This window comes from Copadichromis virginalis, linkage group LG3 (assembly GCF_057382275.1).
Source record: "Copadichromis virginalis isolate Kocher_CV1m ecotype Utaka linkage group LG3, C_Virginalis_male_GT1.1, whole genome shotgun sequence".
Lineage (NCBI taxonomy): Eukaryota > Metazoa > Chordata > Actinopteri > Cichliformes > Cichlidae > Copadichromis > Copadichromis virginalis.
In genome coordinates this window covers 38,222,346-38,241,876 of record NC_140620.1, presented here as the reverse complement: position 1 = coordinate 38,241,876, position 19,531 = coordinate 38,222,346, and the positions used below count along the sequence as shown (strand labels likewise).

At 48.4% G+C, this 19,531-nt stretch overlaps 1 pseudogene; it reads right to left on the bottom strand.

Annotated features, from left to right (window-relative positions):
- Positions 1 to 3,549: 3,549 nt before the first annotated feature.
- Positions 3,550 to 5,044, bottom strand: LOC146714570 (putative Bax inhibitor 1 pseudogene; annotated as a pseudogene).
- Between the last annotated feature and the right edge of the window lie 14,487 nt (positions 5,045 to 19,531).

Sequence of the window (19,531 nt, the reverse complement as noted above, 5' to 3'; positions counted from 1 at the left end):
AGTCTACTACCCATTCTTATCTCGTACAGTTTGTGCAAGACCCCCGCCGGAGTAACGGGCTCTCCCGGTTTGAACATGTGGTCTTCGGGAAGAGTCACCGCTAGATAATGGCTGCCTACCCAGTCCAAGCGAAGCAGGGCTTCAAGGTCCGCTTTGTTTTCGGCGTCTTCGGTAGCCGATGATGCCGTTTGAACTGTCGACAGTTGGACCCTAAGGGCCTCCCGTTCTTCGCACGCCTCGTCTAAAGCTTGCCTGGTTGCCGCTAGTTCCTTCTTACACAATTCAAGGTCGGCTGCCAGTCGGTGGGATTGGTGCGGCACATTGGGTCTGTTTGACGTTGACTCGGACTCGCGCGCATCTCGCTCCCGGCGTTGCGTACGCTCCAACTCCAAGGTGTTTTGAAGCTCTAGCAGTTCACGTTTCAGGCTGTTGATTACCCGCGTGTGACACCGATCGCTCTTCTCGCTCGAGTCTTCCCGCTGTCCTGGCGGCCCGCATAAAGCTCGACTTCGCCTTACGGACATTCTCGGTTTCGATGTTGGTAATGGTGACGAAAGGCCTCGAAACCGACATGCGCTGCGTAAAGCCGCACAATCACAATAATAATAATAATAATAATAATAATAATAATAATAAAAATAAATCACACCCAGAGGCCTTTAGGTTTGGACATTGAGTATATCTAAAATGTATGAATCGCAGGTTGAACATTTTCGCTGGCGTAGAGTTCTATGAACAAATAGCACCAACTCCGCGAAAGTCGAGAAAGCCGTAAAGTTCATTGAAGTCTTTCATGTCAGACAGAAAAGTTGTCATGGAATCTGAAAATGTCACACACACACACACACACACACACACTGGAACTCAGGCATAGTTCAACATTTGTCACTGTTGTAAAGTTGTAAAAAAAACAAAAAGCACCAACATCGCCAAAGTGGAGAAAGCCATAACGTTTATTGGGGTCTTTCATGTCAGACAGACAAGTACTCGTGAAATGTGAAAATGTCACAGACACTGGAACTCAGGCATAGCAGTTGACAACATCAAGCAATATGTTCGAATTTTATCTAACACCGCGCAAAGACAAAAGGAAAGGACATTAAGATTCATCGCATTATTACTACTATTCAGCGGCACAAAAAGTCACGGTGACACATCAAATCGTTCAAAGAAGTTCTTAGTCTTGTCTTCTCGTAAAACGGCAAGTTGTTGTTCTTTACATCAGCAGTTCCCTCTGCGTGTATCTGACAGGAATGACGATGGAGGTACAGTTGGTACACATGTGGTCTTCCGTGTCATTTTGGGTTACCGCTCCGTATTTCTCGTCCGGGGTAACAAATGATAGACTCGCAACTCTGGTCCGTGTGACAGGAGAGTAAAGCCACCAAGGCATTCATGTGATGATAATGTGTTAACTTCAAGTCCATTGGCCTCTTGACAACGGTTCCTTTTACTCCCATCGTCTCTCCATTTTTAGTTTTTACACTCGACACACGAGCGTGCCGTTCGAGTGAGTCCCTTTCGTGCGCCGTAAAAGTCCTGTCTTTCAAATGCACCCCGTCGTACCAATCCATGTCAAGTCCGTATATGCACGGAGTCTGTAGAGAGGGCTCTTTTGCAACTATGTGCGCGTTGTAATGTACGAAACCCCTCCCTGGGACTCGAGAATCACAAACGTAGCTGTCGCTTGTATCCTTTTTGCCTAACTCTCATCACCACTGATAATCATCATGACAATCAATGTGTGACACAGACTCCCCGGCACTGTTAATTTTTAGACTTCTGCCATTTTCTGGGTAAGACACGCGCTTTGCACCGAGATACGCTCGGTGCACGTGTGTATCTAATACGTGGTGTTTTCCCCATGTTATGTCCACCATCTAAGGTGCTCTGTCCTGGGTTGCTGCATGTATCCTCTCTTGAAGAAACATTGTTTCCACGTGCTCTATCGCTCGCCACTGTGTGATGCATGTCTGCTGCATGTCTGCTGGTAGTTAAAAGACAAAGTGTAAGAGACACCTTGTCCTGTACGACCGCTCCACATGATATTATACGTTTCTTGCCTCAGCGTCACCAGGATAAACCCTGACCATTCTGCCCAGCTTTTGTGCATGTCCACTGAGGGGGGTTAGAGGCAAGCGGATATTATCGTGCTGGGAAAGGTGAGCTACTGTAGGCGCACACGCTGAACATCTCGTGAGTTGGTCCGATGTGCAAAACAAAAAAAAAACATATTGGTAGAATGATTATATTATGGGCCGTTCATATGTGATAACGTTCCTTTTCACCGCTTGTTTGCAGCATAAACAGAAACGAGAGTCGCAAGTTGGAGTGCCTGCACGCACAGCCAATCCGTAAACCACCCCCACCTACCCCTACCCCTACAACTACCCGATGGTTAAACAGATTACATAAAACCGAACCCCTGCTTCTATGTTCACCGGCATTCGAACAAGTCACACCGTCACCCAAGACGTAGGAACTTTGCAGAGGATAGCAACATAATACAAATACACCGAGATGAACCCGACCGCCCAGCTAGTGCTCTTGGACGGTGCGCAATCGTCTGCGACTTCTACCGCAAAACGGCAGGTCTACTTGGACACGTTTGCAGAGTTCGCCAAGACGGTCGAGCCATTTACTTTAACATTCAAGGTCATGATGTCTAACATGTCTCTGTATAGACACTCGCTGAGTGCTACGGGGAACAACAGCTGGTGTCTGGCTATGCTCCGTCACGTGCACGAACACCCCGTCGACCACGCCGATTACGTCAAGGATTTGTATGTCACCGCCAGGACAATAGCAAGGTTTGTGGACAAGTTACACGAGGCTTCGGGCGATCCCAAATGCGCAGGCCACGACAATGTGGGCTTGTCCGAGGACGATTACGAAATGTGGTTCACTCTTGAAATGGACCACGACTTCACGGTGAGAGTCAAGGTCGAGCCTACTGCTAAGTGTCCCAGCGAGACCGCTCGCGTCTTGAGACGAGGCGTTGTGGACATCGACCCGGTCTGGAATATCATGGCGGAGGTAACGGGCTATATCTGCCTATACGCTCTGGGCGCAGAGCTAATGGCCTCCGATTCGGCCGACAATGCTGAGAATCAAGCTGCCTCCCGGAGCACGGGCGCCGCAGGCGACCCGGCCATCGCCGAGCCCGACGACACCAACGCATTGCAGCTGAACCAAGCTGCCTCTCAGAGCACCGTTACTGCTGACAAGCCAGCCGTCGTCGCTGAACCCGACGACATCAACGTATTGCAGCTGAGGAATCGCAAAGTCCTCAGAACGCCCGCTGAACCCGACGACATCAACGTATTGCAGCTGAGGAATCGCAAAGTCCTCAGAACGCCGGCTAAAGCGAGACGCGGCGCTCTGCATTAACCTCCTCTCTAGCATAACCTTGTTCACCGAGCGTACAAACAACCCACATACAATGTTGCAGTCTTTGTTTATTGTCAACAATAAAACAATCATGAACAGAAGCATGCAGCATTTGTGTTCTTTTAGGCAATGTAATAATACGGCATACACGCACTCATTTCACACATCGGTTGTTATCATGTTGCACACAATACGTTCGGAGAACGTCTTCTTGTTCTTCTCCTTCGTGGAAAGGATGATCAGCAGTCTCCTAAAAACGCTAATGAAATCTATAAACAAGGTCACACAGTGCCAGATGTAGTCCTTGTCCCCGTTCTCCGCTTTCTCGATAATGCGCTGAGTATTAACCCTCCTGCCATCCTTTAAAAAACTCACACCCATCACCCTAGGGACCATTCTCAGCCACGCCATAAAAAGACCATATATCCATATCTTATTCCACTTTAAATTAGCCAACCTTGTAAAACTACTTCTCCCTGAAATATTCATGTAAAGTTTTAATTATATTTTCGTTGTTTTAACCCTTCAAATCCCAGTGTTATTACATGAGCGCCCTGTGTTATAAGCCCCAAAAACCAAAAAACGAAACTAAATATTTCCACAAAAAACCAGTTGAAGTAATATGTGATTGTCATTATAAGTAGGCCTTTAGATGGACCAAAGATTGGCACCAACATACATTTTGACCTGCCATTATTTTTTTGCATTTTTTTTGCAATTTAAAAATTAAAACTTCAAGGCCCTGAGTCTTCATTGACATCCAAGAAAAGAAGAAAAAATAAAATCATATGATGATAATTTGGGGTTGAAAAATAGCATTTATAATGGAAGTCAATGGGCAGAAAATGGTCCCCAGGGTGATGGGTGTGGGGATTTCTGCTGCTCAGCCATTTTAGGCTGATTTAAGGAATTCACACTGGAATATTAACATTGACAGGTAAAAACTATCCTGTGGCAAGTTTGGTTATATTCCACTGAACACAGTGGAAATGGCAGCCATTTAACACATAGCAGTGGCACAAAAAGGTCCCAAGAAGGCAGGAAGGTTAAACAGGACAAATCCGCACATGACGAGCGGTCCCAGGTATGTGTTCGCCTCAAACAGAAGCGTAGATCCGAAGAACACGTTCGTCAGAGACACCAGGAACAGAATAGAACAGCCGGACATGAGTGTGCCACGGAGGAACAGGTGGCTCCTGTGTGTGTCGCACAAGGCGCTGAGAGTGAAGCAGATGAAAATCACAGAGGTTCCCACGAAGGCGGTCACGATGATATTCGGATCAACGGCGAAGACACTGTCCAGTATGGGTCCAAGGCTAAAACCTGTGAGCAAGGCAAATCCTTCGAGGATAGCCAGTCTTTTCCTTTCTGTCTCAGGGTTATAGGGGGTCATGACAAACCAGATAAACAACCCCAGTGACGTGAGGGTAGCCACCGCAAGACAGATCAACAACCCCAGGACTGCGAGGGGGGACACCGCACTCACTGTAACCAGGAGTGGGACCAGATAGATGTAGACGTAGAAGCCGACAGCGGCCAGACACATGCAAATTGCCAAGCTTGAGTACACGTTTTTCAAGTGCTCCAGGGTGGAGTGCGATATGTGGGAGAACTGGAAGAGAGCATCTGTCTCGCTGTGGTCAAACACATTCATGGTGAAACCACAGACTGTGATCGGATGATACGTCGTATAATATTGGTTTGTAATGAGTCAGTGCAGACGGTACAAAAAAAAAACAGAGTTCAATCACCAAGTGTATTCACCGTAGCGGCAATAAAAATACAGAACCAAGACGAGTCTGAGGTTTTTGGTTTTTATTTAAATATCGACTGATCTCGACTTCTCAATAAATAAAAATCAAACCAATGTAACCACCAGACGGGGGAGCTCGACAACATATGTTTCCCCATTTGTTAACGTCATTTCAACCGCACCTTATTCATATCCTCACCCCACCAATTCTACTTCATTCAACTACTGCATTGACCAACCATTCAGTGAAGACCATGTTGACCTTTATCACTCTAATTGCCGCGCTGTGTGCCAGCTCTTTAGCTTGCGTCGGGTGGTCGGAAGCTGAAATGCCTGAAAACCTCCACTGCAACACCGATTACAATAACCAAATCAGGTGTGAGTACAAAAGAGACACCGACGCTCGTTGTGTATTTTATTTTAAATACAAATCCAGACGTTTAAACCATACCTTTGTGGGACTAATGGAACGCTCTACTACACGCTCTGTTTTCTATCCCGATGATGGCTCAACATACATTTTTCAAAGTTTTCAAAAGTACAATGTTGAGATAGACTGCGAAGGAGTGAAATACAGCGGCGTGTTCAAGCCTTCTTGTGCAATTGTAACTGATGCCCCCACCGTCAGCTGTGAAATTGGAACTTGTGTTTTCGAAGCCCGATCTCACGAGCGTTTAATCGACGGAAAGGATGTCACTTATAAATACCGCATCAGATCTGTCCTAGGGGATTGGAGTGATCTACATTCCATCAATGGCCCCGCAACTGGACTTACCGTGGACATCAACGATGAATGCGATCGTCTTATGAGTACACTAGCCGTCGACATTACTGATGTTCGTATGGAAATTGAAGTTTCCGTCTGGTACACAGCTGAAACCGGACACACTCTGTTTAACACTGAAGCTATCTACAAGAAGCACACCTGGCGCCCTTAAACCCAGTGTAACCAAATGTGTAACCAAATGTGTAACCAATGTATAATCAATGTGTAACCAATATAACAATAAAAACATTGAAATCAAAGACGTCTAAAGTAATTTATTTATATTACAAATCAAACAGAAGTAGTACGAAGTAGATCTGGCGGGCCTCTGTCACCGAGAGAAGTGTTATCTGCGAAGCAATGGCCAATCTATGACATAGAAAGTTACACGTTTCTTGTGGCACAATGTACAAAGCGGCAATCGTAGTACATAGGAAACATGGTAAGATGTCATATTTGTCATTCCGCGGCGTTGCTGATACACACTTGCATTAGTCCCTTCTTCTGTGTACGTTGTGTTAGTGTGTACATTCAGTCAACATACCGTGGGATGTAAGGGCGGCCTCTGCCGGCCGTGCACCATATCAGCATACCCGGGGACTGTACCAAGGTTTGCGCCGAGGTACTCGTTGGTATCATGTATCAAAATAAAGACGCTGCACAGAAATGTATAATGGTGTTTTTGTTTATTGTGAAATACAGGTAATCACACATCACTCTTTATACACAGTCATAATGTTAAACCTCATGTCTACACAACCGAAGCCCCCACTGAGGGAATAGACACAATCTCCAACAAGCTATAAGGGTCGTCGGTGAAGATGCCAAAGACGTCCAGGTTGTACACGGCCAGAATCAGCGAGATGCTGGCCTTGGTGTCGTCGGGTACCGTGGGGCATCCAAAGAGGTATCTGAGTGCACGCACCTTCCCCGCGGTGGTTTTATATATGTGATATAGCATATATTGTTCATCGGGTAAGATCAGCCGTTCCTCAACCATGATCTCGACTGCGTCGTCAACAGTCGTGATTTTGTCCAGGAAGCTGCCTTCTCTGACTGCACGCTGGAAGCTCGGCAACGTTGAGCCGATCATGCGCTCTGCAGCGTCGGTTAACTTCAATTGTGTCAGTTTTCGTTCTGCGGAGATATACACATGAGTATACGAGCAAAAAAAAAAGTGTTTTGTCGGACACGATGGTACTTTGAAAAGAAGTACAGTACCTGTCTTCCCCCTTGGTCCCCGTTCCGCCAAGTCCTGGTACAGGCGGGGATCGATGTGACCGACCAATGACAGTAACACTTTGGCTCGGACCTCATCCTCCATGCAGTATTCGACTAGGGCTTGGAGGCGATGCACGTAGTTTGGTATATCCGTCATATCTGGTGTGTCTGGGAGCTCCCTCGTGTATCTTTCGAAAATACTTTCGGTTAGGTAAACGCACCGCTCTGCAATGTCATGTTGCCACGACTTCAGTCGTTCCACAGCCATAACGGTACCTTATGTGGCGATAGGAGTGTTTATACGTGAGTGGTAATGGGATGACTATATCAATAGCTGTTCTCGATTACTCGTACAACTTTAGGACAGCTTTATCCGACAATGAAAGGGGTTATAACCAGATCCACACAGTGGCCGACCTAGACGCAGGAGCCAGCTGACCTGCAGTTCCAAAGCCCCCGACCTGCAGTTCCAAAGCTCCCGACCTGCAGTTCCAAAGCTCCCGACCTGCAGTTCCAAAGCCCCCGACCTGCAGTTCCAAAGCTCCCGACCTGCAGTTCCAACGCTCCCGACCTGCAGTTCCAAAGCTCCCGACCTGCAGTCCCAAAGCTCCCGACCTGCAGTTCCAACGCTCCCGACCTGCAGTTCCAAAGCTCCCGACCTGCAGTTCCAACGCTCCCGACCTGCAGTTCCAAAGCTCCCGACCTGCAGTTCCAAAGCTCCCGACCTGCAGTTCCAAAGCTCCCGACCTGCAGTTCCAAAGCCCCCGACCTGCAGCACGGAGCAGCCTACATAGCCACGAGAGTGTCCAACTGACAACTGCTCTCCCATAAGTACACCGCGCAATAATAGAGCAAACCTAGCATTCTAAAGCGTATCCACATTTGGGTTGGTAGCAATGAGCGTGGACAAACTGCAAGCGCACAGGCACAGCATCATCGACAGTTGCTGCTTTGAACCTGTAATATACAAGGAGTTCATTCGTCGTTACCCGGACACCGAGCTATCCAGGTCCCTCGAGACCACGAACCCCGTAACGCGAATCCGGGTACTTGTGGATTACTGTCTTGACAACGATGAGCGTGCCGAGGCGTTGCTTAGTATACTACAGACTCACTGCATGCATTTGTATGCCTTGCTAGAAGCATAGGACCCCGCATGTAATAACATAGCAAACCTAGCATTCTAAAGCGTATCCACATTCGGGTTGATGACAATGAGCGTGTACAAACTGCAATCGTACAGGCACGACATCATCGAAGGTTGCTGGTGCTATGAACCTGTAATATACAAGGAGTTCTTTTATCGTTACCCGGACACCGAGCTATTCATGGCCCTCGAGACCCCGAACGCCATGAGGCGAATCCGGACACTCGTGGACTACTGTCTGGACAACGATGAGCACGCCGAGGCGTTGCTTCGTATAGTACGGACTCACTGCAAGCATTTATACGCCTGGCTAGAAGAAAACGGCCCGAAAGGCCCCCTAGGTACCATTGACAAACGCACAACTTAAAGAAACTGGAGACGGTCTGTTAGTGTCGTATGTGTTTCATTTTGTATCATGTCTTACGTTTTATTTTTGTTTTGTTTTGTTTTTCACTAGAGCGAACCAAAACCACTCACACCTTGACCCCTGCAGCGATGCTTGCCTTGGGGTGGAAAGGGAAGGGACTCAACGGCGCCGAACTAATGGAGGACATGGAACTACACCAGTTGTTATCCAGAGTCACCACAATCCAGGACGCCGTTGAGGACATGTGGGCAGAAGGCGTGATCCTGACCGAGGAATACGAAGAGCTTGTTCTCGCAACCAAGATGTCGTGTCAGGAAAACACAATTCGAAAGATGCTTAGTGATCCAGACATACCAGTTGCTACAAAGCACAGTATTGGCCTGATACTCATGTCACATAACATGCACATATACGGACTGACGGACGAATGGAAAGGCTATAAAGTGTTTCGAGCTACAGACTCGTAGACTGCGCACCGTAACCAGTGAAATGTATATGTGTCGCTCCCGATGTTATTGTGAATGTGAATGTTGGCAACAGCAAATAAAATCAAGGTGACACACACAGGGTTTGTGTGGTTTCTTTTTATTAGTGTGGTCCGATGTTTATGTTCACAAGTCATGTAGGTACACTGCATGTTACACAAAGGACATTCTTAGTAGGTTTATCATCGCTTCCACAAGCACCGTAGCCGGTGTTGTCGTTGTTGTATGTTACACACAGCACAGCTCAATTGTGGACACGCCTCACTGAATCCCATTTCATCTCTGGCGTTCTGGATACCAAAACAAAAAGGTGTTCCACTTCAAGGCGTCTTGGTTGGTGTCACACCACAGCAGGCAAGTAGCTTGCTGCGATTCCGTCTCACGGAAAACATCACCTAAACGAGGCACCACACTAAAGCGGTCATCCACCAACTCCCGTAGGTCTTTGTCGATCGCCGCGCTTACGAGTTTCCAGCGGTTGTCTTCAAACCGGCAGTCGGTGTGTCGATCTGCCTCTCCTGGTATCCAGCTGAGCGTGAAGTATTCTTTGTAAGCTTTCCACAACTGCTCAGTGAAGCGCTCTATATCCATCGTGTCGTCTTCCATCAAAAGGGTCAACGTCCACCCTAAGTCAGCGGTGCGATCCACTTGCACGTACCACGGCCAGCACACGTAATCCCTGTTCGTGTAATATCTCGACCAAAACTGACACAGCTGAAACCCGTCCGTGCTCAGCGCACCCAGGTCTTCCACCTCCAAAAGCTTTATATACGGCAGTAACGTGTGCAGTTTAGGCTTCTCGTCCGCGGTCATCTTGGTCGTCATTGAGCTCGAGAGCACGTGCCTTTTCATAATTTTGTCTAGCCTGGGGCTGTAGAGTCTAGAGAGTTTGTCGATCTTAGAGTCGGGGAACGCCACCCTGGGATGGCGTACGGTGAGTCGATGAGTACCTGGCATTGTAACGACGGTATGCATGTAGTGCGATGTGTGTGGTGACAGTGTCTGTGTATATATACCTCGCAGGAAACATAAACAACACATTTGAAATCCGGCGGTGACACGGGAGACGTACGCACCATCGGAAGGCTACCGACACACACCTGGGCTGTCAGATACTATAAAAGCTCAACTTGTTTAGAAGGAGACTCACAGATCCATTCGATCCACCAGAACACAATGCCCTCAGCTTACCACATTACACTCTCCCACCCGGAGGCCGTATGGCCTGGAAAGGTGGACGCCGTATCTCGATTCACAAACAAAGGGTCAGACGACATAATGGCATTACACGTTTTACACACCGAGATCAGAGAGAAATTCACGGGTGAGGAGCTACGCTTTTGCCAAGGAGGTCATTACATTGACTACGTTTTGGACGTGGCCGATTTGAACACCGAGAGCCTGCTCGGGTTCCACATGGCGGAGTTCTGGATGAACAATTGCATCAGCTGCACTCCGGATTGGGGCCGGTGGTATATGCAGGTGGACCGAGGTCCCAATAGCTGTTGGCGGCTCCACGTGATGCTGGCAGATGCCGACAAGACCGAGGTCGACGCGGAGCGTTTCGTGGAGACCTTGTGGCGAGCCTACAAGGACTACTTTGGTCGCAGCTGGTTACCCCGAGGCGTCACGAAGACCGCGGCGTACGATGTGACACGACTGTACGAGGACCGGGAGTTCGAGGATAGCAGGGTGCAACTGATCCGTAAACACCCGGAGGAGTTTGACAATGTCATAGAGGGTCATTTGGGCAAACTACCCGCTCTGGGCGATGTGTATCGTGCCCAGTTACAGCACGAAGAATGCATGCTCTGGTGTGACACCAACGATCCTCGTTACACAGCGCCCGCATCTCGCCTGTGGCGTACGATGCTGGTGATCTAGTCTGACTGTATTTGACAGCTTGCTTTTTCTGAATGTATGCTACAAAATTGTGTATGCGACGGCAACAGCAAACCCCAATAAACTTTAATGTCAACTCTGATTTCTGCCCAAGTTTTTTGTCTATGTGTCTGTGATTCTAGCAGTTATTACATTGAATGATATTAGCAAGCAGGAGAGAGGAGACGATGCGATGTTGCACACATTTTCTTTATTTATCCGGTTACCCAATTACACACACAAAAAAGACACTGAAACACTGTTAAGTGAACACTAGTATGGCCAAGCAAGTAAATTGAAATCATCATCATTATCATCATCGTCATCAACATCACATTTTACAAGTGAGCCGTTGCTCTGTCACATACCGCTGTAGGTGACCATATTCATGGCCGCAACTTCGTCGTCCGTCAAATGTACCCAGTGTACAGCACAATTGAACTGTGTGTATTCGTAACCAGCTTCCTTTGTGGGCTGTGGAACGAGTGTTATACGATCAGGTACTTTACAGCGCACCACAAGACCTTGCGCTTTGTGGTCCATGTCTTCCAACCACGTGTGTATAACGGTTATCAGTGTTGGTAGTTGCTCGCTGTGACACAAGGGAAACACAGACTCATCGGTGGGATCGTCGTCCCCTGTGTCATCGGACTGAATGTCATAGTCCTCTACTTCTTCTTCTTCTTCACCGTACTGTATGCCACTGTCGTCTTCTTCGTCGTACCGTATGTCACTGTCATCTTCTTCGTCGTACTGTATGCCACAACGGTCTGCATCGCCGCATTCAAGATCGCAGTCGCGCTCGGCTATCAGTTCACAACGGTCTTCCTCAAAAAACCCAGAGTCTTCGCAGGCCTGAGCGTCACCCACGAGCGGCTTTAGCACTGGATCTTCGATTGCAGCATTCTCCCCGTACTCTAGCGACTCGTCCTCCCGGTCAACCCATGTGTCACTGCTGATGAACACCGGGCCTTTAGGTTGCTTGTACACGCCCCAGTATCCGGTTACACTCCGTGAGATATCGCCGTGTCTCGCCGAGATGTTCATGTGCTCCGGGACCATCATACCAGTTAACCTACAGGCAATTGCCGCTAGGTTAAAGTAACATCCGTCACTGTGCATATCGGGTTTAGGGAAAGCGGCGTCGTAACCAACGCGGTCGACCAACTCTATATTCCCTGTTAGGAGCACATGTAGTAAATCCAACACACCTCTCAGGGGCATGCATAGCACTTTTGCAAAATACCCCAGGGGCGCCTCGGCGTGCACTTTGCAAGGCCAACTCTCCGAGACGGACTCCGTGAGGGAGGTGAATTTCAGACACGGCACACCAATTGTCGGTGTGATGTACTGAACGGTGAAAGAATGTCCGATCTTCCACTCCCTCGGTCCTATATCGACATATACCCACGGGTGCCGGTCGACGGTCTCCGGGGGATCTTGCTGTGTTTTCTGTCGTTTCGGAGCTGCGATAACTGATGAGGGCACCTCGTCGTCGATGGTGCGTTTTAATGTCGCCATGTCGACCTCTAGTGCGGTCTGGTGGTAATCTCTGTTGTATGTGCAGATAGATATCCGTGTGTGTGTGTGTGTGTATGTGTGTGTGTGTGTTTTCAGAAAGAACGCTTTGACATATATATAATAAACTTAGACCGCTCGTATGACAAGGTAACACAAAGAAACAGTGTAGAGTTGAATGTGTTTTATTTCATTTTTTAGATACAGAAAAAAACAGTGTAAACATTGAAGCGGTGATGAGTATTCCTAATACACAGCTCTTATTGTTGCCGACACCGGCATCGCATTTCATTTCAATATCTCCTATGTTCAAGGACGCGGACAATGTCTCTTGCTGTGAGGACACTCGATCATTGCGTTTTGGCATATACCGTACTGTGGTTCCACGGACACAACTGTATCCTCGTACGAGGTGTGCCACATATCCTTTGGGTTGGAGAGAAGGGGCCAGTACTGGTCCATGCTGGCGAGGGTATACTGATAACCCAGCGCTTCAATGGGCGTGGGTATTAGCGTCATGTTGCTCGGCACGTTGCATGTGACTAATAGGCCCAGTTTCTGGTAGTCTGTTTCCAACCACTTGTGAACAACAGCCACCAGCCCAGGTAGTTGTTCCGTGTGGCATAACGGAAACACATACTCCAGCTCAACATACTCTGTGGCCATCACGGTTGTCTTCTCTCCGTCGTCAGTTTCGATGCCCCAGCCACTGGTAGAAATAAAGATTGGACCTTCGGGTTGTCTGACTATGGTACAATCTATACCTGGAGTCCCAGTGAACCGTAAGTGCTCCTTGGACACTTCTGGGATCTTAGGCGATGTGTTATTGTTACCGGTGGCATCCTGAAGCTTGGGGGCAGTATCACCGTCCTCGAATACCAGCAACGTGTGGTAACACCCTGCATCTGCACGCAAAGCAGCAGGCATACCCTTTACCACTTCTCCGGGGTCCTCTTTGCTAGGAAACACATCCGAGTAAAGGTCCTGGTATTTATCTTCATTGTGCGTGAGAACCATGTGCACTAAATCCAGAAAGACCCTGAGCGGAATGACTATTCGGTCGGCGAACACTTGGTTGTTCTGGGTATTATCCGTAAGCTGAACTTTCTGTCCTGGCTTCACTGTTGGATGTGTACTCACCAGCACCACACAAGGAAGATCGTGTGTGACATCATAATTGATAGTAAAGGCGTTTCCCGTGTCCCAATCCCGTCGGCCTAACGTTGCTGTTCGCAAGGTTTTCTTGGGCGGCAACGGGCCCCCGGTCATGTCGTCCACGGGCTGCGCATTTGCGCGCTTACGGTTTGCCATATTCAAAGACATGGTCGCTTCAGTAGCCTGCTCGATCTATAGGTCCTTTTGGTCCACCTAAGCACTCTGAATGAACATATCACAGCTCAATTGCGTTTTGTGACTATATGATGTGCTAGCAGGGATTGTATTTAGTGCTGCTTGAATTGCTGTGTCCGAGCAATTAATATAATGTATGTGTGTATTTAGAAACCACGCTACGAAATAAAAGACAGTGAAACCACAGGTTGGCAAGCGCCGACCCACAGGTCGGGAAGCGCCGACCCACACGTCGGCAAGCGCCGACTCACAGGTCGGCAAGCTCCGACCCACAGGTCGGCAGGCGCCGACCCCACGTCCCCCGTGGGGATGATTCGTCTTTCTCAGTGGTTGTTTATATTGAGACTTAAGTGTGTTAGCCGTGTGTGTGTGTGTCTGTGTGTTTTCAGAAAGAACGCTTTGACATATATATATATATATATATATATATATATATATATATACATATATATATATATATATATATATATATATATATATATTTATATATATAAATATATATATATATATAATAAACTTAGACCGCGCGTATGACAAGGTAACACAAAGAAACAGTGTAGAGTTGAATGTGTTTTATTTTATTTTTACATACAGAAAAACAGCGTAAACATTGAAGCGGTGATGAGTATTCCTAATACACAGCTCTTATTGTTGCCGACACTGGCATCGCATTTCAATATCTCCTATGTTCAAGGACGCGGACGCTTCTTGTTGGGACAATGTCTCTTGCTGTGAGGACACTCGATCATTGCGTTTCGGCATATACCGTACTGTGGTTCCACGGACACAACTGTATCCTCGTACGAGGTGTGCCACATATCCTTTGGGTTGGAGAGAAGGGGCCAGTACTGGTCCATGCTGGCGAGGGTATACTGATAACCCAGCGCTTCAATGGGCGTGGGTATTAGCGTCATGTGGCTTGGCACGTTGCATGTGACTAATAGGCCCAGTTTCTGGTAGTCTGTTTCCAACCACTTGTGAACAACAGCCACCAGCCCAGGTAATTGTTCCGTGTGGCATAACGGAAACACATACTCGGTCTCCTCGCAGTCCCCGGGCATCATGGTTGTTTTCTCTCCATCCTAGGTTCGAATGTGCCAGCGACTGGTGGTGAGAAAGAGTGGACCTTTAGGTTGTCTGACTATAGTGCAACATACGCCTGGAACACCGGTGTATCTTAAGTGTTCCTTTGACACTTCGGGGATCTTGGGCCAGTTGTTGTCATTCCCCTCTTCATCCTGAGGCATGCGTATGCGTTCGGCGATGTTGCCGTCGGGGTCTTCTTCCTCCTCATCGTCGTCGTGATCATCCTCCTCCTCGTCGTCCTCAGCAGGACCATTTATTACCACCGTGTGGTAACCTGCATCTTTATATATAGCAGGCATGTTCTTTACAACAACGTCGGGTTCTTCCGTACTAGGAAAGGCATTGGTGTACAAGTACAGATATTTGTCTTCATTATGCGTGAGATGCATATGCAGTAAATCCAGAAAGACCCTGAGCGGGATGACCACTTTATCGGCAAACAGCTGCTCACCAGCGCTGTCAACCGTGAGTAGAACCTTATGGTCAGACTTCACGGTTGGCCATGTACTCATGAAAGTCACACAGGGGAGACCTCTCGTGACATCGTAAGTGATAGTAAAGGCATTTCCAGTGTCCCAATCCCGTCTGCCCAACGTCGCTCTTCGCCACTTTTTCTTGGGTGGCAACAGACTCCCGGTCATGTCGTCCACGGGCTGCGCGTTTGCGCGCTTACGGTTTGCGATATTCAAAGACATGGTCGCTTCAGTTGCCTGCTCTATCTATAGGTCCTTTTGGTCGGTCCACCTAAGCACTCTGAATGAACGTATCACAGCTCAATTGCGTTTTGTGACTATATGATGTGCTAGCAGGGATTGTATTTAGTGCTGTTTGAATTGCTGTGTCCGAGCCATTAATATAATGTATGTGTGAATTTAGAAACCACGCTGCGAAATAAAAGACAGTGAAACCACAGGTCGGCAAGCGCCGACCCACAGGTCAGGAAGCGCCGACTCACAGGTCGGCAAGCTCCGACCCACAGGTCGGCAGGCGCCGACTCACAGGTCGGCAAGCTCCGACCCACAGGTCGGCAGGCGCCGACCCACAGGTCGGGAAGCGCCGACTCACAGGTCGGCAGGCGCCGACTCACAGGTCGGTGGCGTCGAACCCACAGGTCGGCAGGCGCCGACTCACAGGTCGGCAGGCGCCGACCCCACGTCCCCCGTGGGGACGATTCGTCTTTCTCAGTGGTTGTTATATTGAGACTTAAGTGTGTTAGCCACTACATAGAAAGAGAGGAGCACAGCGTGAACCTGGAAAGTTCTGGAGTAACTGGAGCGATTATGCAACTTGGATTCCTATAACAACCAGATGTGGAAGATGATCCAACTGATCCACTTGTGTTTTACCTCTACTGTATAACGCTATATATAACGCAGCAGTATACATGTGTTGTGTCTACAATAAAAGTGTAAATCTCTATTGTGTTATTCGTGTCATTTATTCTACGCTCAAAACACACACCGATAGCTTGGACAGCACGGTATTATTTAGCATGGGGGTGGTACACGTACACTGTTGTTGGATTGATGTGAATGAAATGCACGCAGACAGTTTGTATGTACACATGGTTGGTTTATTGCTGAATAAAACATTACCTGATACACGTACACTGTTGTTGGATTGATGTGAATGAAATGCACGCAGACAGTTTGTATGTACACATGGTTGGTCTATTGCTGAATAAAACATCACCTGATACACGTACACTGTTGTTGGATTGATGTGAATGAAATGCACGCAGACAGTTTGTATGTACACATGGTTGGTCTATTGCTGAATAAATCATCACCTGATACACGTACACCAAGGCTTCTTTGCTGTGAGTACCTTCCACGGCGATCCACGTACAACTCTGTGTGGGCAATAACCGATAACTGGATCATCCAAGCAAGCAATGCTACATGTACATTCTGAGAACTTTTTTAACACAGCGGGCACAGACTTTACAGGTAGTATCACAAGAAACACAGCACACATGACCGCAATCCGACAGCCAACACTTGTCCTTTCCACACGATGTGCAAGTCCTGGAGGTTACGCCTGCGGTTGTAATGGTTTTTTTGCCAACGTGTTGCTTGCAAAGAGGACATGTGATCAGCATGGCCTCTTTGTTTCCCAAAGAGGTTATGCACGCTTGGCAACAAAGGTGGCCACACTCTAGGTAGACGTCGCTTTCCTCTCGGCAGACCGTGCATTCGTAAGGGTATGTGAACATGTGATCCTCATCAGGTGGGGGAGTTGTTGTACCTACCGAGCACACGAAACAACTGTAAGCGACTATGACACAGACACACACACACAGACCCACACACCCACACACACACAGTGTCTTACCCACAATGCACAGCTGATTGTGCTGCCACTGACAAATGGGCGACTCTCCCGAAATGGCGACATCAGCTGCGTGCACGTTATGGCCGTCATCGTAAGATGCGGCGAGTCGACAATCAGCGAGAAACCGACCGTCGTTCCTCAGCACATCGGCGACCGTGGACAGCGGGTCGCTGTAATATAACACGGTGGGTAAGGTTGGGTTGGAGTCCTCTTGGGTTAGACCATCGTCCAGGAGCGACGCGCCTCTCGGTACATTCTGCGGTGTCGTATGTATAGAGTACGGCTTGTTTTTCATGGTGCGGTGCTTTGTGCGAACTTTCAGGTGTTTCATGCGATGATCGAACGTGTCCTTAGCCCCCGCTGTGAACCGGCCAGTTATCATACCTGGAGTGGCCTCCGTGTAGATGAGGTCCATGCCATGGTCAGTCAAGGCTATACAGGGAGAGTTGGATGACAGGGACATGGTGTCGTTCCACACCGTATCACAATGTATGTCGTATCTCTTCAGCAGGTCTCGGATGCACATAGGTTCATCGCATCGGATTTGCAGCAACTTAGTATCGCCCAAGTGGCTTTTGACGAGAAGAGTCACGCTATGGGGCTCCTGCACAGGGGGATACATTGCAATTATTATTATTATTATTATTATTATTATTATTATTATTATTATTATTATTATTATTATTATTATTATCATCATCATCGTTGTTGTTATTACACACATAGCTTACAGTGGATCAACAGACACCACGAAACAAAAACCACCTTACATGTTTACAATGCAGCTGGAAGATAGTGTGAGAATCACAGGCGGTTGTTTTGGCATCCTTCTTCCAACCCTTACCAGCGACAAGGGCGTTGCAATCATTCACGTGTCTGTAGAACGACGAGCCGGAGCACGGAGTCGTCAGTATAATGTACGTATGTGACATTGTTTTGCTTGCGTCTACATAGGAGTCGAGGATCGTATCGAACGAACCCTCCGTCATAACGACACAACTAGGGTCTACCCACAGATTTTTTGCTCGGCGTAACAGTCGTTTCTTGATGGCATTAGCCGACAGGGTGTCGATTTGCATGCACACTATCGTCAAATGTTGAGTTGGCAGTTGATAGGCTTCTGCTTCCCATCTTGTCAGGCTCCACTTTCTAACACCTGAATCCTCGGGCGACCACACATTAATGTGAGCTTTAGGTTCATAGCACCATCGAATGGCCAACGTTATGTACTCCATGGTTGTCAGCCAGCTATAAGTGGGGAAACAGCCTGTGGTGGTGTTTGGGTTTGTTGCACTACAAAAGAGTCTAGCTGAAAACACACTGTGTTACCTCTAAGCTACGAAACTTAAATGTATCTGGGGTTGAGCAGACTCCAAGCGATCTGGTTATATTAGCACGGGTCCAGCCGACCTGGCTACACTTTCCAGCCGACCTGGCTACACTATCCAGCCGACCTGGCTACACTATCCAGCCGACCTGGCTACACTATCCAGCCGACCTGGCTGCATTTTCCAGCCGACCTGGCTACACTTTCCAGCCGACCTGGCTACACTATCCAGCCGACCTGGCTACACTATCCAGCCGACCTGGCTACACTATCCAGCCGACCTGGCTGCATTTTCCAGCCGACCTGGCTACACTATCCAGCCGACCTGGCTGCACTTTCCAGCCGACCTGGCTGCACTTTCCAGCCGACCTGGCTGCACTTTCCAGCCGACCTGGCTGCACTTTCCAGCCGACCTGGCTGCACTTTCCAGCCGACCTGGCTACACTATCCAGCCGACCTGGCTACATTTTCCAGCCGACCTGGCTGCATTTTCCAGCCGACCTGGCTACACTATCCAGCCGACCTGGCTACACTTTCCAGCCGACCTGGCTGCACTTTCCAGCCGACCTGGCTACACTATCCAGCCGACCTGGCTACACTTTCCAGCCGACCTGGCTACATTTTCCAGCCGACCTGGCTACATTTTCCAGCCGACCTGGCTACACTATCCAGCCGACCTGGCTGCATTTTCCAGCCGACCTGGCTACACTATCCAGCCGACCTGGCTACACTATCCAGCCGACCTGGCTGCATTTTCCAGCCGACCTGGCTACATTTTCCAGCCGACCTGGGGTATAATCTCATTGTGAAGAACGTGTGATGATCGCATTGGACATTCTCGGTGGATCACTGAGAAATATGGCCATGTTAAGGTGGTTGTCCTTGTGTGTGTTGTGCACTCCAATA